The sequence below is a fragment of the Periplaneta americana genome, chromosome 7 (assembly GCF_040183065.1).
Source record: "Periplaneta americana isolate PAMFEO1 chromosome 7, P.americana_PAMFEO1_priV1, whole genome shotgun sequence".
Lineage (NCBI taxonomy): Eukaryota > Metazoa > Arthropoda > Insecta > Blattodea > Blattidae > Periplaneta > Periplaneta americana.
The window spans coordinates 33,200,553-33,223,817 of record NC_091123.1 but is presented as its reverse complement, the minus strand read 5'-3'; the positions used below and the strand labels follow the sequence as shown (position 1 = coordinate 33,223,817).

At 36.8% G+C, this 23,265-nt stretch overlaps 2 protein-coding genes across 4 annotated transcripts in view; one reads left to right on the top strand and one right to left on the bottom strand.

The window, feature by feature from the left end:
* LOC138703043 (uncharacterized) overlaps nt 1-23,265 on the bottom strand; it is an 825,197-nt gene that overhangs the window by 563,128 nt on the left and 238,804 nt on the right. The window lies entirely within an intron of this gene.
* LOC138703044 (angiopoietin-2) overlaps nt 1-23,265 on the top strand; it is a 412,233-nt gene that overhangs the window by 163,090 nt on the left and 225,878 nt on the right. The gene's annotated exons all lie outside the window — the stretch shown is intronic.

The window sequence follows — 23,265 nt, the reverse complement described above, 5'->3', positions numbered from 1 at the left end:
CAAGGTTTGTTACACTTCATCATGCTCCTCATCCGGATGTTTATCTTACCTATATCTATTACTGATTCCTGACCCAGCTATAGCTCTTGGTCAAGACTGTAACACATACACACGTTAAGGAGAGTTAAAATTAAACCTAATTAAATAGCTTGCTAATTTATTACAGGTAACATTGAAATATTAAACAGTAGACCTCAGATTTTTAGGCCGTTAAAAATGCACTTTTCGGCACCTAAAATAGGCTCTAAAATTGTCAGGCACTAAAAATACACTTTTAAGCACTAAAAATACAAATTTAGGCACCTAAAATACAATTTAAGGCAATTCAAAATAGGGTTTTTTACACCTAAAATGAGTGTCTACCTACTCAAATTGCAATAACTGTAATAATTAATATTAGGCATTGCGATGTATTAATTATAGTTACAGGAACAGAAAAATTACTTTGGTTAGTATATGGTTTTATTAAAATCTAAAATTGTTTCATTATATCATTAATTATAATGGCTTTATTTGTCTCGTTCTGCAGTAGATATTAGTATAAGGTATTAGTGGTATTATTCTGGACGGCTTTCGCTTTATGACTGGAGCCATTAACATGCTGACTGATGTGAGATTTTTCTCTTTCGACACCTGAACACCAGAAAACAATAGCTATAATTACTCTGTAATGTTCGTTATTAATATTAGAAGTTGAATTATTGAAATGCACGTTACCGGTATTTTAAATTAAGTCTACATCATCTGCTATTGCTACGTAGTTCATTCTTTCGTTGTTATTCAATATTTACTCACCGCTTTGCAACAATACCGGCAGAATATAATTGTCCCATCATAGGTCAGTCCCGGAACTTGGTGGATCCATTGCTTAATTAGTGAACTTTTGTTTCCTTTCTCCTTCGGCATTACACAATTACAATAATTCGAACTAGACAATTCAATACAACTTAATTTAAAACTACGTACCTATATAAATATACTCAATGAAAAAACTATACTACGCGTTTAACTCTACTACGTGTAACACCTTGCACACTATTCGACTGCAGACAAGTAATAGCCACTTCGATTCGTGTGCTTTCTTTTCAGCTTCACAGTCTGTATTTTGGAAAATCCAGTTCTCACAAGGTCCTTTGCTTCCTTACTACCTGCAAAAGTACTGAACAAAGCCAGCAACATTCCAGGAACTTCTTTCTTCCTACAACCAAAGTAATTGAGAAGTCTGTGATGTCGATATTCAAAACTTATTGTACATAGTACTGTAGAAAAAAAATATATATAGGCCTACATACCCGAAACAGGCACTTTTAGGCTCTATAATATTAAAATAGGTCATAATGGACAAAACAGGCATTTTAAACACAATAAAACTTCTATAAAACGTTCATATTTTATGTAAAACGTGAAGATATTTAAGTAATTTTAGTTTAGCCCTATAAACAAAAAATAGGCATTTAGTCTAAAATCCTAGGTCTAATATAATCAGTGTCAAGTACCACCAACGTAGCAAATCCATGCGGGTTCATTATAAGAACCATTCTTACAAATTATGAACGTAATTCGATGCTCATTTGACACTAAGGCTTATGGTACTGACAGTGTGTAGATACAAGGTCTGTGATTGGCTGCCCGTGTTATAAGTACAGTATCTTCAAGTGCAGATGTAATTCAACGTGTAAGAGAACTGGACGATAAATTTTGCCTGGGGTCCTCTATCAGGAACAAAGTTCTATTACATGTCGTAAATGTACGACACGGAACCCGTAGTATTATAAAGGTTCTGGAGAAATTAGAGAAAAAAAAAGAATATCATCTTCATAATACATTTCTTCTTCCTTCGCATCGATCTACTTCGGTTTATTTTCAATTGTAAATCGTTATCCTAACATAAGACCACCTTTATGGCTCAGTTGATAGTACGTGAGCTTCCCAACCAAGTGGCCGGTGGTTCAATTCCTAGCGTAGAGGGAGATTTATCGCTTGTCTTGTGCCATCCTTGCAGTGTCCATGCATCGTGCTGAAGACATAGGTAGGCTCGTCATATTGAGTGTCTAGAATTGGTTGAAATAAAAGCCAAAACATACAGTTGAAGAAGATTATAACATAATAAATCCAGACAAGCTGAAGTAGTTCGATATTTGTCATGCCTTTTTTTTTACTATTACAACGTGTTATGTTGTCCACCTGCACTCAGGAAAAACACTTGTAGTTGGGGACAGTTTTTTGCATGACGTGAATTTCATCCGATCACCGCCGCTTTGTTCTCGACATCCAATTTAGCAGAGCAATTAGACGTTACGTCTCGTTACACTTGAGTGCGTGATTAACTGGAGTAGAGTGTAACAGCTTTAGTTAATTAGGGGAACTCAAGAATTCGACCCCTGAAGCAATACCTCTGTTTATTCATATGTAGAAGCGAAGGAAATGTTGCTCAAACATCACGTCTAAACATTCATTTCAATATTTTACTAAATTCAGCGTAAAATCGAAGAAGGGGGGAAACTGGCAACGAAAGAGGGCAAGGTGAGAAGAAGTTGCGCACGGTCTTGCGCTCTTGCAAAGGGGTGTAGGGACTAATGAAGTAGACTACTATGTGAGTTCCAAGCCTATTGGGGATTTTCTCACATTTGTGTCCACTGTCATATTGACAGGAGTTGGAAAACTCTGAAGATAGAAAACACGAAAACAGAACATTAATTCAGAATAAGCTGACTAATAAGTAATGAAAATTCAATTAGGCCGTCTCTGCTTATCTGTATTACAATTATAATTTATTGATGTCTTACATTAACGTTTTCGGTACCTCAGTGTACCATCTTCAGAAGTATTTATGATACTAAATTTAAATTTAAACCTGGCCGATAGGTACATATATTATGTTGTGGTCTTTGGATAGTGTGTGTGTGTGTGTGTGAATATACACACTATACCCGTACATGTTTAGAGTGGTTACTTGGACCATAAAACACTTATATATTATCGATTGTTAAAACAATCAATGAATATCAATTAACAAACTTGTGGTCATTGTTCTATGACGTTATCTAAATACTTAACATTGTGAATTTTATGAATGTTTATCGTGACTGTTCGTTGGGGCAACTAGTCGTTACCTATTTGATGTGGATTAATTGAAATTTCGTTACTTATGAATTCAGAAGATTTATTTTGGGTTCACAGCCGTCACTATTATTTATTATCGACAACGTTTCGGGATTATTTGTATGTGCCACCATCTGACTAGTGTTGTCCAAAATTTGAAGGCTCACCGAATTTGTTTGGTCTGCTACGGTTTTCTAGACCAAGCAACTGGATCCGAAATAAGAGTGTCTTCATGTTTTGGATAATACTATGCTGGTGATGGGCCTTGCAGCTAGTTCCGGTAAATTGGAGATATAGTCTCAATAGAGGCTAGAAACATAAACTACTTTTCCAAACACAATCACCATGAAAGTAAAGTCTCATAATATATAGAGCATGAAGTTTCGATAAGCTGGAATTCTCCAGTGCCAGTGTTTTATTTCTACTTAAGCAGACCCGGCAATTAAAACATTAGAAGAGATGTCGCTATGTAATTTGTCTGCGAGGTGAGCAGATGTTAGCGGGAGGGCGGACGGACGGACTTCAAAATGTTTGCAATAACTACAGGAGCAAAACAGACTAAAATCTTTTACTTAGGCTATCTCTTAATATCGTTTTAATTTTTATGCATCGCATTATAATTTAAAATGTGCATAACATATTATTCTATAAATACAATAAAGCAAATATTTTCATAGCCTACGTGTTATTAAGATGTCAAAATTACACAAGAATGAAACGTTTCATTAAAATATTTTTAAGTTACCAGGAAAAACAAGTGTAAAATGTAAAGTACTGAAAAATGAGCGACAAAGATTAAGTCTAAAGGAACATACGAAAATAAATGGCCGCATTTTAATGGTCATATTAGGACACTGTTAGAGATATCTAAGAAATTCTTACGCCACAAGTAAGAACTAAGTGTATTATATAATACAAATAATAATAATAATAATAATAATAATAATAATAATAATAATAAAGCATAAACTCATACAGTATATTTTATAACTTAAGACTTCATTCCCTGCTTCAACAGTTATAATTAGACTTCGAATTTTTTGACTAAAAATTAGTTTTTAGGTGCCTAAAACAAGATTAATAAAACTATGAAATAGGCTCTAAAATTTAAAAATAGGCTATCAGGAATGATCTTTCATAAATTTTATTCAAAATGAATAAGTATTTCTCAGACCTAATAAGTTGATTATTGTGTTATATAAATTTTATCCTTCAGAAATTGCCTTAAACAATAGCATATTTTCACTAACTGTCTATATTATACCTAGGGGTCTATTAAAATGGAAAGGAAGTACACAATGATTACTGAAAACTGAAGCATTATTTTGTTCCTAAATTTTTATTAAGATTCATTAATTTTATCCACGCGTATTTTTCATAATAAATTGCACTCGCAATACACATCCTGTAAGTTTTCCATATCTTTGAGAGACAATTTATACTTTCTATCTGTTAGTGCAACCTTGTAGGTAGAAAAAACTAATGCTTAATATCTACAGGTTTTGCAGGAGCATAATTCAAATTTGGATTTGTTTGTACTGAAAAGTAACATTTTTTTTTTTTTTTTCATTTTCTTACACTTCTCAAGACAAAACATTCGCTGTTGCTTTGAGATCGGTTAAGTCCAGGATTCTTCTAGAAAACATATTCTAGTTTTTTTTTTCGCATACTTTTTCTCGAACTGAAGGTGAAGTTGCCCATAAATTGGCTTCCCTACACTTTTCAAAGAAGCAAACACAGCCACAATAAGTGTAAAATATGAAAATATATAAGCCACAGGAGATGCAAGTTACCTCTAGAGAGCTGCAGAATAGGGCTTACAACCTGTTTATATTCGACCGGTCAGAGAACATCCGACAAGGTAGAGCAACCCGACCGAATGTTCGATCTTTAATCGGTTACCCCTAATGTTTTGCAGGCTATACAGAACAGTGACAATTTATGAGTACACAAACGGAGTAACAATTGAAGGAAATTTACTATGTGTAATTTATAAAATGTATTTGCTTGATATAGGCCTACAATTGACTGCACACTTTAATACACTTATCTTCATACTAATATAGGCCTAAACATAAATGAGCAAATGTACACCAGTAACAACATAGGAAATAAGTGTAATGCATAATATGAAATCTGGTGTGTAAAGAAATGCAAGAATAGAATAAATTACAATTACTTAATAAACAGAAGAACAAACAAGTACATACATTCCACTGTAACGTTTACACTTTAAACACAAAATGCATACCTGTAAAACAGTAGTTGTTAATTTAATACAATGTTTTTTTTAATTACAGGTACTCTAAGCAGATACACTATTATTTCATTAATAAATAATTTTTTTAAGAAGATAGAGTGTTATTAAAAAAACAAGAAAAGTACTCTCAAACTCTACATTCACAATACATGTAATACCTGGATGAATGAATCAATCAATCAATGAACCAATTAATGAATCAAAGAATGAATGAACCAATAAGTCAATCAATGAATCAGCCAATGAATCAATCAATTAAATCATGGATGAATGAATCAATGAATCGATGGCTGGATGGATCAACGAATGGGTGAATGGATTGATGGATCTATGAATGATTGATTTATTGATTGAATGTAGTGAGCGAGAAAGTATGATCAATTAAATGGTAGGCCTACATGATGATAATCGCGTCTTGCAGGACTCTTGAAACTCCTGCATGGCACAATGTGGTCTGCCTTTGCCGTCCATCCACAAAGAGTCAGAAACAATTCGAATATTCGTTACACCGAACGCTGAGATACTCCGCGAGACGAATGAGCTTTGCATACTGACTACAGCGCCAGGCGTTCAAAGCAATATATAATTTTTATTTTTCGCAACCAGTTGTGCACGACTCTAGTTGCCTCATGTTCCACAGAGAAAATAATGTCTATCACTTCGAAAAAGTGAAGCTAGTAGATTCTCACTGTTACAAAGAAAGGATATAAAAAATTGTATTATTAATATTTTAAAATAAAATGGGCTAAAATAGGTTCTAACGTCAAAGCAGGCATTTTAGGCTCTATGAAATTTTCACTATTATTTATAACAATTCACGAAACGTGTTAATACAATTTTATATGTATGTATGTATGTATGTATGTATGAATGTATGTATTCACACTGCAATGGGTATATACCCGGTGGCAGTGGTAACTAATTACACTCAATAATGACAATAATAAACTTATTAATTAATAATAATACTAATAATTAATACTAACAATATAATAATAATAATAATAATAATAATAATAATAATAATAATAATAATAGGGAACATCCTAAATTAAATGAAGCACGATCACTTAAAATAACATTTAAAGTAAATCTAATTTGTATCTTAAACCTAAGTTCGAACTAAAACCCGCGAGTATGATATGTTCATATCTGCACAAGTACCTTTCAACACTACACTCATTTCGCTGTCAACTCACTCACTGCACTGGAACTACGACACATTTCACTGATTCTATCCTGATTTCACTAACACTTGAAAAACATTTCACTGTTCAAATACTTTGCACTGCCACTATAAACTATAAAGCTTCACTGATAGGAACACGTTTCACTTACACAACACACTTCACTGACACAACATAATTCTTCACTGATAGAACACTTCAATAACAAAATATCATTTACACCCTTTAAATACTGTGTATAATTACCGTCTATTAGTAAAGTCCTTAAGCCTATTTTTAAATACATTTTTGGTTGTTGGTAAAGCCTTCAGTAAGTCTGCAGGTAAAGCATTCCAGTCCCTGATAGCACGATTGAGAAAAGAAAACTTTCCAGTGTCCGTCCTCTGTCTTCTTTCCCTCAATTTATATGAGTGGTCGTTCCTTGAAGAGTAATTTGTCGGCTGCAACCTATTTTTTATTTCTCTCCAGGCAGACTCACCTCTGTATGTTTTGAACAGTGCGCATAATCGAATTCGCGTTCTCCTGTCCGTGAGTGTGTCCCATTTTAATGGTGAATTTTTCCGACAACACTTGAGAGCCCGTTTTTTTAATCTTTTCCAGTGTCTTAATATGTTCTAATCTGTAAGGATCCCAACATGCAGCACCATATTCCATTACTGGACGTACTAGTGATTTACACGCAATCTCTTTGGAATCTATCTCTTCAGGAAGAAAATAGATTTTTATCTAAAATCGGATGTCTCTGTAGGCCTACTTTATATTTGAACAAAACAAAAATATCTGCCAGACAACTTCGCAGCGCGCACTGGCGTGGCAAATGTCAGATACTCCGGATATCGTGAAGTTATGCTGGTCACGGATGAGTTAACCGGTTTGGATGGTGCATGCTCCAAGTTCAGATTACGGCTCGGCGCGGCGGATGCTGCTTGGGGATGGCATCACGCAGAGAAAGTTTCGCCAGGCACACCCAGCCCTCACACGCCGCGCTGCGAGGACACACCTAGGCCTATAAAGGCAATCACACCGAGACGACCTTGCCCTTCGACTGATTTTCTGCACTCAAGGATCATATCTGCGGAGGCCACGTTGCCAAATAGGTCAAAGAACAATACGATCTAAAAACGCACCTGTTCGCTGTAATTGTGTGCGCTGTCTGTTTCTAATCCCTTCACTTTTACTTAATTATGGAAACAGGCTGAAGGTGAAATGGAGGAAGCAGTCTTTGTGAATTACTTTGTGTCATTAATTACATGGGTGAACGAACCGCTGGCATCCTATTTATTCTACGCTCGAGCAACGAACCTGTAAACCATTAATTTATTTTAAAACAGAACTTTGGATTGGACTTTTTCAATGCTGGTGAAAAAAAAGTAAAAACAAAAAAAAAAATTCTCAACGTCTCTAGCGTCAGGTTTACTTTCAGGTTCAAGAGGCAAACATCAGACACAGGAAAATTGTTGTATCCCACTCGGAGCCTTTATAAATTCCTAACAGTTCCGTAGTTCGTGAATGTAGCCATTTGTAATGCCCGAATGACACTGATAACTTTTCCCTTCTCTTCCTGCTTGTTTTATCCGAAGACGAAACATATGGGTTACTTAATAATCCTGTACCAAATGGGTAAAAACTAAGACGAAAAAAAGATACAATTGAAGTTTTATAAGGCAATTACAATCCCTATGCTGATATGTAGGCCTACCTCTGAAACATGAACCCTGACAAACAAAGTGGACAAAAAACTGAAGAAACAAAAATGAGTTTTCTGAGATCTATTGCGGGAGATACCTTACAAGTTTAAAAACGTAGTGATGAGTGTGGAATCTACTTGATCGAGAAAAAAAGGTCATAATAGGAAAAAATGGACAGAGTACGTTTTATGAATTACAGACCAAGAGAATAAAGAAATGTGAGCAGACATATTCTCAGATGCAGGGAACAAATATGACACGAAGAACATTTTGCGGGGAGTGGAATGGGTCACGAGGTCCACGTCTTATGGTTGATGATGATGATGATGATGATGATGATGATGATAATGATGATGATGATGATGGTGGTGGTGGTGGTGGTGGTGGTGATGATGATGATGGTGGTGGTGGTAGTGGTGGTGGTGGTGGTGGTGGTGGTGACGATAATGGTGATGTGCCAAATGCGCAGTTAACTAGCGTCGGTGAAATTGATGATAGCGAGATGAGATGAAATATTCTCCATGACATTATACGACATTCACATTTACAGTTGGAGACAACACAGGAAAAATCAAAGAGGGAACCTACGCCGACACAATCTTGTTTTGGTTCGCCTTCACCAGTAAAGAAAAAATCAAACAAAACCTCTTCTGATTAATCCGCCATTGTCTTAGCGCTCAATTAAAAGGAACTTATTTTAAAACGTTGTATTAAAATTTACGATAACCTTAGATTGACAATAACAATTATAGTAATCATAATAATAATCGTGTACGGGACAGCACATAGGGAGCTAAGGTCTACTAGCAGATTACTGGCCTTACGTTTTCATTCTTCAGCAGAAGTGATCGAGCATTCAACCAGTATGGGGACTTCGTGTGGTTAGCACAATTTCCAACATAGTCGTTATAGTATCTCTAAGAATCAAGTTTCGCTACCTATAACGACTCCCCAAATTCATCACGATGTTGGCTGGGCACCGGTCCCTTAAATTGAATGACATTTCATGAACAAATTCCTTCTCCTATGAAGACTCGATCCAGCACACATTTCATAACGCTAATCCAAGGCATTACCCCTTAGAATCCTTCGATCATGACGGTACGGCGCGGGACAACCTTAGAGGGATATAATATAAAAATATCCGTTAGTAAAATCAAAAACTTCAAAAGTGGAGCCTAGAACTTGTCTTCCTAATGCATAGCGGTCGATCCAAACACCTAATAATTTCATTAAGTTGTCATCATCGTCATTGGACTATCCTCACTCATCAGCAGGGAAAGGATTTATATGTAAATACATATTTACTTATAAAGCTAATATAATTTATATTTTGCATTATCTTTATGTTTCACAATGTGTAGGGTTGAAAAATCCTACTTTTATTTTCCATATTTTTCCATATTTTAGAGTTTAGTACATATTTTCGTTAATTTCCATATATTTTCCATATTTCATATAAAACAGTCCATATTATATTAGGTTTAACAATAAAACAAAACAAAATTCCATTAACTTTTAAAAATACATTTCAACAATAGAGATTTAAACACATGTTCAGTAATCCCTTTAACATCAGAGTTATTTGAAAATTAGCAGTCCTATCAACAATGGGAAAGTAAGTTACAAAACTGTATTAATTTAATTTAAAATTTTTAACAGACTTCAGTTGTGCAGCTCAACAGTTAAATGCCAGTCAGAGTACACATAGGTTCAGTTTTGTAAATCATACTATAAAGACGGTAAATATGCCAAAAGTACGTCATTCAGTCAATTTAAAATCAAAACTAACAAGTTACATTTCAGAATTTAAAGAAGATGGTTTATCAACTGACAATAAAATATTATTTTGTAATTTGTGTCAGTGTGCAGTATCATCTACACAAAAGTTCCTGGTGCAACAACACATTACAACTAGTAAACATCAGGCCAACAAACAACTAAATTCCAAGCAGAGACAATTGTTTTTAACACAACCAACAACATCGAATGTAAGATCTGAGTTTAACATCGACCTGTGCCGTTCTCTCATCTCTGCTGATATTCCTCTCTACAAACTAAAGAATAAGGTCTTCAGGGAATTCCTTGAAAAATATACTCAACATACAATCCCGGATGAGTCAACACTTAGGAAGACGTATGCTCCATCCATCTACGATGAGACAATACAGAAGATAAGAGATGAAATTAAAGATAGTTCAATTTGGGTTTCCATTGATGAGACTCCCGACAAAGAAGGTAGACTTGTTGGTAATGTAGTTATCGGTTTGTTAAGTGAACAATATTCTGAACGAATTCTTTTACATTGTGATGTTCTAGAAAAGTGCAATAACAAAACTATAGTTAAACTGTTCAACGAAGCTATGGGTATCCTGTGGCCAAAGGGTATTATGTACGATAATGTGTTATTCTTTATTAGCGATGCTGCCCCTTATATGGTCAAAGCTGGACAAGCATTATCTGTTGTATATCCTAAATTGACTCATTTTACTTGTGTGGCGCATGCATTTCATCGTGTGGCAGAAGTGGTCAGAGACAATTTCCCTAAAGTAGATTTGTTGATTTCATCAGTGAAAAAAGTATTTCTCAAAGCTCCCAGTAGAGTTAACGTGTTGAAAGAAATGTACCCTGAAATTCCATTGCCACCAAAGCCAATTTTAACTAGATGGGGTACATGGCTAGAAGCAGTTGAATATTATGCCGAACATATAGACTCTATTAACAATGTTCTCCTTGCATTGGACTCTGAAGATGCAGTCTCAATTGATACTGCGAAAACAGTTACCTGTGACATAAGTGTGAAGAATGACTTAGCTCACATTCAGCATACATTTTCATGCATCATAAAAACGCTCAAAAGTCTCCAAAATAGGCACCTTTCACTATCTGAAAGTTTTGAAATTATAAATAGTACTGTGGAACAACTGAATCGTGGTAGAGGTAAAGTTGCAGATGCAGTAAGAGCTAAGGTGGACACTGTACTTTCAAAAAACCCTGGATATGAAGAACTACAAAAGGTTGTTGCTGTGATGAGTGGTGAATCAACAGTGAAGATTAACTTGGACTTATCCCCAGCAGACATTGTGAAATTGAATTATGTACCAGTTACTTCTTGTGACGTCGAACGCTCTTTTAGTCAGTATAAATCTATCCTCAGAGACAATAGAAGAAGATTCACTTTTCAGCACTTGAAAGAAATGTTTGTAACCTATTGTTATGGTAACAGACAATAAAAATTGTGTTTTGTTGAAACTACATTGGAAGATAAGGTACGTCCATTATATTTTTTGTTTAGTTTGATTAAAATGTACCAATATTTAACGTACATAGTCATTTTTTTATAATTTTAAGTCCATATTTAATTCCATATTTTGGTAAAAATCCATATTTAATTCCATATTTTGGTAAAAATAACTACATATATATTTACATATTTCATATATTTTTAGTCCATATAAATCCGTTCCCTGCTCATCAGTATTCATGGATTAGACCCTCAGTCACATTCTGTTCTCAGTAAACAACGATTGTTGTTGTTTAGTCAGTCCGAAGACAGGTCTGATACCAAAAGGCACCATCTATGAGGCAACAAGGCCAGGAGATAATGCGGTAGAGTCCAGTTCCTTTCCCCCTCCATTGCTACATATTACACTAATCAAACTTCAGATGCATACAAACAATTGTTCTTCCTCTGACACATCGTCAAGGGAGATGTAAGTTACTGCCTGATAATAGATATACATATCAGCCAGAACCTCAATCATAGGATAAACAACGATTATGATTTATGAACTAAAATTAGACATTCAAAAGTATTGGGTCTCTCGTTATATGGGCAACGTGGCGCAAGACTACTGATTAAGACAACGCGGACTAACACGCAATAATAGATACATAAACACTACATATTCCCAATTAAAGAAATAAAAATTTCCACTTAATTACTGGGACTCGAACCAAAGTTCGCTTTATTTGTGAGTAGGAAGTGTACTCCTTCAGCCAGAGCAGACTTTAAAATCGTTAATATGACATATATTAAAATAACAATAATAATAATAATTAATTAATCGTTACCATTCTCATCTACATGGTAAGCCAGCCATTTGATCTGTTTCGTCTCGAAAATAATTCCCTCCTCTCTTCACTGCGGACGTTTAACATCTCAGAATCGTGTTGGTTTGAAGTGCATTGTTTTGGTTATTTTTACTACTGTACATATGCCCATATGTGTAATGTGCTCTAGATATTTCAATTTTATTATACGTGTAATTTCAATTTTATCTCCTATCTATATTACGAGCTTGATCTCTGAAATTGTGTCCATAACCATTCTTCAGAAATTGCATTTTTACGTTTACCGCCATTCTCTTCTATGTTGCATTCTGAGATACGTGCATTATGACAGAACCAACACTTTTTTTTAATAACATCTATGTATTATATTTTCTCTGACATTTCTTACAAACCTTTTTAAGCTACCTACCACAAACGCTACGAAATTTGCGCAACCAAAAACACACATCCTTATTATATGTCACAACCCAAATTATTCAAAACTGTGTACCTATTCTATCATTTTATTTGTAGAAATCTTCTATCTCATTTGATTTGTAACGCATAAAGGCATAACTCTTGTATATCTACTCATTACTCAATTACATACATAAACAATATAAACACTATAAGAAAAACAGTTTTTTTTTTCAGACACGTTTCCAATACAATGAAACGCCTTTATAACATTCGTTCCTTATCGAAAATCCCCAGAACGAATTAACCATTTCCGAAGGACACGCTTAATATAAGAATACGCCTCTAAGTATGTAATATATATTAGCAGTCACGTACTATAGCCATTCTCTTTAACAACAGGGTATAGCGAACGCCTGCATGCAAAGCACTAGACTACCCGCAGTACTGAGAACACGAAACGAGAAAACGGACAGGTTATTGTACTGTACGAAGCGGTATTGAGAAGTTCTTGGCCTAAAATGGAAAAAATTACTATCTCAGAACAAATATTTATTATTCAACATAATCACCTTTCAACTCTTAATATTTTGCACAACGGTCATTTTTGCTCCTTTCAAAAAACAAAGTCCTGGAACCTAAAATGCCATCAATACATTTTTCAGCTTCGCAACATTTCACTTTTCAATTTTCAACTTTCGAAAAGTGAAAAATCTTTCTGTTCCTCTATAAATCAAAGGCTGATTTGCACTTTTAATTTCATTCCGAAAAGTCTTTACATATCAATAGTCACTGCAACTAGGCCTACATGTTGTTGAGCTCTAGGTACTTCCCAGCCAATGAAGACATGAGTAATTTAATATTCTTTAGATGAAAAAGATAAACTTATTATTGTTTCTGGTTCTAGAATAGGTCAAATTCTTTCAAGAACATAATATGCTTATGTTGGCGTAAATCCAAACATTCACAGAACTGAGATTAACTTGTGTTATGGAAATGTATCTCGTTCTTATATACTCCTGTTTTAGGTTCGTCACCTGAATCACTTAATAATAAATTTACTTTTCTTGTCATATTTCTTATCTAAATTATTTTCAATTCAAAGCGAATACATACTGAATACATAATTAATTTAATCTTAATGGCAAAGAGACTTTGACCTTTGCAAAAATCTCATTCACTTTTCAGCATATGATTTTGCACTTTTCAGAATTATAGATCAAAAGCAATAACATTTGAAAAGTCTCCTATACTTTCCCTTTTCACTTTGCAAACCATTTTTGGAAAGTGATATTGGAACAAAAACTGCAATGAAAAGTGCAAACTGCAAATTGAAAAGTTGAAAAGTTTAATGGTGGAATAGACCCCTGCTTCATTCGATAAAACCTTTAATCTTTTAGTTTCTGAAACCGTAACTTTCCCAACTGACTTTTACTTTCGATTTTCTCTTGGGATAGCAGAAAAAGATACGCCCAATATTTGCATTTATTTTTAATTTCCGGGTCGAATTGGTTGACCTATGTTTCAAACACAATAACAATACCATCTGTCCACCGCTGTGGAGTAACAGTTAGCGCGTCTAACCGTGAACGAGCTGGCCTGGGTTCAAATCCAGGTTGGGACAAGCTACCTAGTTGGGTTTTTTTCCGCGGTTTTCCCTCAATTAATTGAAGCAGAATTGCTGGGTAACTTTCGGCGTTGGACCTCGAACTCATTTCGATATCATTAATTCACATATCAACATCATCCACACCATTGCCTGGGTTCAGTTCACAGTGCAGCGTGCTGTATTTTTACAAGAGCGCGGTCGTTCGGCTACCCAATCATTCACAGAATAGGAGTGGTAAACACAACATGCCTCAGGCTGCAGTGCAAGCCTTCGGGTCCCTCCCACGTACAAGAGAAAAAAAACCGTTACTCTTTAAAAGCTTTATTTCATCTCTCTGAAAACATTACATAATCTCAAGACAACACCATTTCTCGCTTCTACTCAATATTCAATGAGCTAGAATCCTATTTAGCATAGAATAATACAGTAATTATTGTTGTTGTTGTTGTTTAGTCAACTGTTCGAAGATAGGTCTGAACTTCACAAGTGATACCAAAAAGGCACCACTTATGAGGCAACTAGGCCAGGAGATAATGGGGTAGGGTGGTCAGTTCCTTTCCCCCTCCATTGTATACATCGCCGATTAGCTACATATTACACTAGTTAGACTTCAGATGCATACAAACAAATTTTTTTCCTCTGACACATATCATCAAGTGAGATGTACATATCAGCCAGAATCTCAATCAGAGGATTGATTATAGTATAGACTGTAGTTATAGACTTGAAAATTGATGTCAACAATGGAAACTGATAACTTAAAAGCAGGAAATTGCTGAAAACGTATCAATCTCTCTTCATATACAATCTATTAACTATTGGAAAAATACAGAAATAATTGTTAACTTCTTTCTTTCAAAAGTATGATTATTATAATGACTACTTAACAGAGATTTAATAATCAATGCCATTCGACATATTTTGGCACAATCTAAATATTTAACTACCGGTATGAACTCAGCGAAAGATGAACCTTCTTCTTTATAAACGAGTGAAACTTTGATTCTCTAGTCACGCACAAGATGCGACGAGATTACTACTTTCACGTACTTTAACAGAATAAGACAAAAAACACATCAAAATATTTACACGGAATCGGTGAATAAACGAGAGATGAGACGAGTTCGCGACGCGCGCTGGGCGGACATCTCCGTGGGAATGCGCAGAGAAACGGGGCAAAGGAGAAACAGGTGTCGGGAACGACAGGGCCCGAGCTCGGGCCTGCCTCACAACAAAAGTTGTCTTGTTCCGTTACTAGTGCAAGGCCGTCCGGTAGTTTATGTATCAGCTGGCAGTGGTCGCCGCCAGCGCACGTCTCGTTTCAAGGACTGCGCAACCGGATCATATAGTACCACATATGTGGGAACAATTCAATTTGATCCCCCGATTTATTTACAGCAGATCATATGCTTTTATTGAACTCGTTTCGAGGCGACTTTTTCATGACGCAAACAGATATTATGCATGCCAGGAAAAAATAACTCAAGTTTCTTGAGTTTCCACTTTGCAATTAATCAATGATTAAACAGGCGAACATAAAAACAATCTGCGTTTCAACATTGCATTTAATCAATGATTAAACAGAAGAACATGAAAACAATCTGCCAAGAAATTACGTAATAAGAAATTAATATTTCAATACGGCTTAATTTCTATATTTCAGTGTCCAGAGATTAACAAGTGGTATTTTCTTATTCTTGCATTGAAGTCTCCACAGATGTCAAATTATCATTGTGCGTAAATTTATCCATTTGTGCTTATAATGGCCACAAGTTGGATTTGTCAGTGCTTTGCAGTATTTTTTATTCATTCTTACTAAGAAACGTAGCTCAGTTGTAGAGCAGCTGGCTACGGACTGGCAGGTCCGGGGTTCGATCCCGAGTAGTGACGGGATTTTTCTCGTTGCCAAACTTTCAGAACGGCCCCGAGGTTCACTCAGCCTCCTATAAAATTGAGTACCGGGTCTCTCCCGGGGGTAAAAGGTGGTCAGAGCGTGGTGCCGACCACACCATCTCATTCTAGTGCCGAGATCATGGAAAGCATGGGGCTCTACCACCATGCCCCCAAGTGCCTTCATGGCATGTGACAGGGATACCTTTACCTTTACTAAGAAACAGACGTTTCCATTTATAGTTCGTTGGTCTTGGTTCACTGCAGTATGAAGTAAGTGTCTATGTGCACATCCTTAAAGCCCTCAACATCACGTTATAATTTCCTTATTAACAAACAGCTTCGAAATCTGACGTCCATATCTACCAAAATAGCGACCCCATGTCATGTACCGTTTCTGATAATGGACTCCGCTATAAATAGTTTTCAAAATCGTCACCTTGGGAATGCAACTTATTTCATTTTCTCAAAAATGGTTTAAAATAATAATGAAGAATAAGTACGTAGCTTCAATTCCCTACCAAACAGCATGATGTGTAAGAACAGCACACATTTAATTACGGATGTGAGACCTGGATAATAGACAATATTATGACCTGAGAAAGGAAAATCAAAAGCTACAGGAAGTACAATTCTGAGAGAAAATATATTCATTACGATGGAATAAACAATATATGAATATACACAACAAGAATTTACTCACATTTAGACACAAAATAAATTAAATATGTGTATTACAAATGGATAAGAACGATGCAATTAAAAGCGACATATTGAGAGTGAATTGGAAGCCTCGTAATTCAAGTAAAATTATTATTATAGTTATCAAACATATTTACAACCAACCACCCAACCAACCAAAGTCTTAAAGTTACTTCCTAAGTACAGACAAATATTTAGGTATTATTACGGTATCTTAATCAATTTCTACAGGATTGTAAGATCTAAAAAGATCTAAGACTTTCGCCGGTATAACATTACAATGTCGTCCTTAATCACAAATTCAGAATTCTGATCTAGATAGGTGAAGCATTTTTTAAAAAGTTCGTTTGATGAAGTTTTATTACACGACCTGGAAAACGGTGTCGCGAAAGTGGTACAAACTTTGCAAAACAAGACTGCAAAGTGTATGAAAGTTGTAACAGCGTCGAATCTAATCCTCTCAATGCCAACTAGAGCTCTGAGCTTTCATGTATTCATGTAAGATGGCTGTACCGCTCATATTCCATCCACTCAGGTTACTTAATTACTATCACAGTTCGTGCTTTACTTGCCAGACCGGTACACACCGTGTCAAGTTCCCCAATGTTTGAATTGCCTTCTATTTTTCACTATACTGCATTGATCCTCAATCTTAAATAATATACAAGCAAATTATTATTAAATTTATTGTAATATTTTAACATTTCATAAAATGAGCAGAATTCCTGTACGGAAATATCATATGTACTTCGGTACATCATAATAATATGATATGCGTAAGTAGTCACTTAGGGCCGTATTCATAGACATTATTAGCGCGGGCTTCCGGTGGATGATCAGCGAACTAACATTTTTCGTATTCATAAACCAGTCTTAGCAATATGATATGATATAAATCCCGTACAAGCAATCAGTCGATAGCCGGGTTGAGCACGCTCGTAGCGCGGGCTAGCGAAATGTCTACGAAGAACACCATTAGTGATTCAAGACGGCGCTCATCCCGTTGGATCCCGGCCACTTAGTCACTCGTAATGAGTGCACCTCTGTACATAGTGCGTCGGACATTGTGCCACTGTCACATATTCTGTGATTCAGTACATGAGGGTAGGCCACCAAAGGGAAAAATCTGAGATAGAACTTAAACTGAGGGGATTAGATCCGGCATTAGAACTAGAAAACGGTGTGGCTTAGAGGATAAAGCGTCAGCACGTAGAGCTGGAAACCCGGGTTCGAGTCTCGGTGCCGGAGAGAATTTTTCTCTGTTCTATCCATCCTTTATCATATGGTAACGCAGAATTCCTACACGGAAATATCATATGTACTTCGGTACATCATAATAATATGATATCCGTAAGTAATCATTCAGTGATTCAAGACGGCGCTCATCCCCTCGGATCCCGGCCACTTAGTCACTCGTAATGAGTGCACATCTGTACATAGTGCGTTGGACATTGTGCCACTGTCACATATTCTGTGACACAGTACATGAGGGTAGGCCACCAAAGGGAAAACTGTGAGACAAAACTTAAACAGAGGGGATTCGATCCGGCATCGGAACTGGAATCCGGTGTAGCTTAGTACATAAAGCGTCAGCACGTAGAGCTGGAAACTCGAGTTCGAGTCTCGGTGACGGAGAGAATTTTTCTCTGTTCTATCCATCCTTTAAAAGTAAGTATGGTTAATAAAATTTAAATGATTTTGAAATAATTTTATGAATCAGACTTCTGTACATATATCAAGAAAATTAATTGCAATCGTGAAAATTTTGATTCTCAGGAGGTTCTGCACTTAAGTCAGCGATATATTGTTTTGAGTACAACATAGCTACCAGCTGTGAACTGCAGCCTAGCGGTAAGGTTACAAAACGGGCGTTCTGTACGAGCAGCCTACAGGGTATAATTGAGGACCGTTTTTGCAAAACTTGCTAACTGAAAAAACTAAATTTTACAGGAGAGACAAAAACTGAATGAAAACAAATAGGTTATAGGTGCAACCATCACACTTTGACACACTATAATGAAGAGAAATAATTCAATTTTATTAAGATAACTTTAACGTCGTGTAGAGGCCTGCTTTATGTTAACGAATCCACCAAAATCTCAATTTTGCAAATTTTGCAGTTAGCAAGTTTTGCAAAAACGATCCTCAATTTTAAAGCATCCTAAAACAGGATTAATGTTCCTATAGTCCCGCCACAGTCTTGGAATGTACAAACTAACAATAAACTACTGCTGAAAAATAATCAGCCATGCTCTGAGCAGTTCAACAACAACGTAGTTTATGTGCAAATGCATACCAAACTACTGTATTACTTTCTGCATCCTTCTTTAAAAAGTGAGGCGGATCACAACGAAATAGGCTAAGTATTCGACTATATTAATATTGTGGTCTACAGTCTTATATTAACTTAGTTTACCTACATCAAATAGGTAACAAGAACAGTAGTCCAGTACATACATTCGCACTGCATGCAGAGTCGTTGAATGATAAAGGAAAACTGCAAGACCTGCGTAATGAACAAACTTCATATACATTAGAACCGGTTGGCGCAGGCGTTTACGGTAATACCGAAAACTGTTGTGACGGCGACTGTTGCGCAGGCAGAGCTATTATGTAAGATCAGCGGTGCGGCGCGGCGCGGCGTCTCGACTGCGAGAGCGAGGCAGACACTTTCCGACCTCGCGCACGGACAGATCTCTTGCTTCTCTGCGCCAAGTTCCCTCCCGTTGCCCCGTCACTAGATCCGAAGTTCGCGGATTCAAAGCCGGTCGAGCAAGATGGAAAATCACAGCATGGCTCGCTTCGGAAGTAAAGCTAGGAGAGAAATTCAGTCCCACAACGAGAGCATTCAATCAAAATTACCGGAAATTTCTCCCCTATGCTGAAATTCTACTTCGCTACGCAACATCTGTCAGTCTATTATTATAAAATCGGGTGAGGAAGAACTCCGCAGTACAGATTAGCAGAGTCCAGAAGATCTTTATCGGCCACACCAGGAAATGTTACAAGCGAATCAGCTGAATTAACAAATCGATGGCAGAGAGCGGAAAAAAAAAAAAAACTAAAAGTTACACGAGCGTGCGTCTTTAATGCGATTTGGGATTCTAGTTAGAGAAAGTATGTTAGTTCCAAGCTCGTAGACCACTCGTCTCACTCAGTTTGTCGCCATTCTATTGAAGCAACCTAGGACGTTTTGAAGGTGAGAAGGCAAAGATGGATATAGGCCTACCTAATAGGTATCATATTAAGGGGAAATAAAAGTCACAGAGCACTACCTGAAAGAAAGCTTGCAGCAGCAGGGCAGAGTCGCCTAAAATGTTGGCCAAGGCGTAGAGGTAAGCGTCGATATCCTCACTAATCAAAGGAAGCTAGCAATTATACCGAGCGAGTGAAGGCCGAATCAGTTCGCTTTGTTATTGTATCCAAAGCTCACAACATTTTTGCCCCTTCGTGTGGATGGAATTATTAGGTATAGGCCATTTGGTATCTCGTGAAACCTACCTGCGCGTAAGTGGAAAGAAGTGGAGTGGGAAGTTTCGTGACAATTTCAGCCATTGAAGAGTGTTTCTATAAATTCTTTTAATGCCGTAATAGATTTGTATAATAGTGTTCGATCCCCCCCCCCCCCGGGGAATAAGTATTTTCAGTCTTGTTTTTGTCCTGCAGTCTTAAATGAGGCCTTGTGTCACACTTACAAGACTTATATTGTTCATTGGAAATATTTACAAGGGTGGGAAGAGGATGGACTATAAGAAGCAATTCCTGGACTTGTACCTAATATTGTTATTTGTAAGTTATAAGGTAATAATCCCGTTTATATTCCATATAATAATGTTATCTGCAACTCCCTAAGGCCAAAAAAAAAATGTAGACAAGAGCAGGACCCACTTAAAAGTTATGTTTATTGTTCTTTACGATTATGAAGGTGTAACCTATTAATCACTCATTCTGTTTCAATTGGAATGCTCGTGGATGCTGAATATTAGTCATATTTAGGACAATAATGTTCCGGAAGCACCGAAATTCCTTGAATACCCAGCCCATTGTGTTTCAGGACGGTGTTCGTAGTCACATAACTTCCCAAGTGGTAAATTTACTTAATAGGTGAAACTGTGTAATTTTTTAGCATTCTCCGTATTCTTCGGATATTAGTCCCTGCGATTACGACATTTTTCTTAAGATGAAAGAACCACTGAGAGGGGTACGCTTTAGAAATAGATAGGTCATTATAACAGCTGTACAGCAGTCAATTGAAAGCTTAGAGCAAAATGACGCTGTGGATGGTAACCGTCATCTTCCAGAGATGTGGCGATGAGTACGTGATACAGGAGGAGATTAATTTTAAGAACTCTATGCATGTCAATTGTGAATAAATAGGGTAAAGGTTGGTAATATTGTGATATGAGTAATATTGTGATAGTTCTTTTTGAGAATTTATTCCAATTTTACTGAGCGAGGGGAAGATCGGTTTTTTGTGTCAACGTATTAAGGAATGTTCGTGGACAAGTTTCTGCACAAAACCGGTCCTTCTCTCGCTCAGTAAAATTGTAATAAATTCTCTAAAATAACTATCACAATATTACCAGCCTTTACCCTATTTGTTGTTAATTAAAGTATTGCTACTAATTTTCGAATGATCTTTGTAGTATAATAATGGCAAGGCAAAGGATAGTAAACCAAGAAAACCCCAACCATTTTTCTGTTCATCAATATTTTATTTGGAATTCAACAGATTTTGGACACATATCTCAGATGTCGGAAGCTGACGATATAGGCCTAGCAGTTTTACTGACGGTACAACCACTAATCAACTAACCAATTAGCTAATTAATCTCTATCACGTCGCTTGGTTGGAGAACAAGAACCACCTTCCGCCTTTTAAAATCTCATTTCAAAAGCGAAATGATGAGAGTCAAATCGAGCGGCTTACAAGGCCGACTTGTTGAAGTCGTGTGTTGTTATACTTCACAATACCAACTGAAGGAATGCAATTTCGAATATACAATAGTCGCATTAATACCCGGAACGATACTCTATTACGCCGCTCACGAAGGAATTACTTACTATACAATATAAAATTAGAAAGTTCTAACAAAAGCCAATGTTTACTCACTATTAAATATGTTTGCTTAACTATGCCGCATTACCAACCAATTACGTGTGGAAAGCAATCAAGTGCAGACAATTCCTGTGTTGTGGTATTAGTTCCTCATGCGTAGCAATCTAACGGAATTGGCGAAAACATTACGCTAATCAAGAGAAGAATCTTTACTGGACGCTGTGTCTCTAACTACAAATTAACTGCCTATACACACAGCTATACTAATTTAACATCGCATAGTGACAGTTATGGCAGTGACAAGATTACAGTTGGAGTTTTCTGAAGATATTACCTTTTCCATTTATAGGCATTTACGTCATTACGGCCGATCTTCATTTATTTTCATAGCATTTATGCGATCACTGATTGGGGGAAGTGCGGAAGAACCTAGCTTAACGACACATACACTATGTGATCAAAAGTATCCGGACACTCCGCAAAACGTGTTATCACAGAAGGCGACACAGTAGTCAGCAGACATCAGACAGCGCGAGACAGCAGAATGGGACGGTCTGAGGAACTCACGGACTTTCAACATGGTCAGGTGGTTAGGTGGTACTTCTCTAAGAAGTCTGTGTGCGAGATTTCCACTCTCCTAAGCATCCCTAGGTCCACTGTTAGTGATGTTATACTGAAATGGAGGGATGTGTACAACCCAAAAGCATGTAAGCCGACCACCCATGACTTCCAGCGACCGTCGAGTGTTGAAGAGAGTCGTACAGCGTAATCGTCAATCAATCACTGCCACCATGACACAGGAATTCCGAACTGCATCAAGATCTTCTTCAAGCACCATGACTGTTCGGCGCGAGGTGCGTAAACTTGGTTCCCATGGCCGAGCAGTTGCCCATATCCACACATGACACAGGCAAATGTCAAACGCCACCTCGCTTGGTGTAAGGAGCGTCGAAACTGGGTCCTAGAAGAGTGGAAAACCATTGTGTGGAGTGATGAATCACTGTACACAATGTCGCGGTCCGATGGTAGGATATGGTTTCGGGTGAATGCCTGGTGAACGACATCTACCAGCCTTTATAGTGCCGACTGTGAAATTCGGGGCTGGTGGGGTTACAGTGTTGTCATGTTTCTCCTGGAGGGGGCTTGGCCCCCTGGTTATTTTACCTGGTAATGTCACGGCACAAGCGTACGTTGACATTTTAACCACTTTCATGCTGCCTACCGTCGTAGACCAGTTCAGGGATGACTATTGTGTCTTTCAACTCAACCGAGCACTCGTCCACACTGTAGGGCTTGTC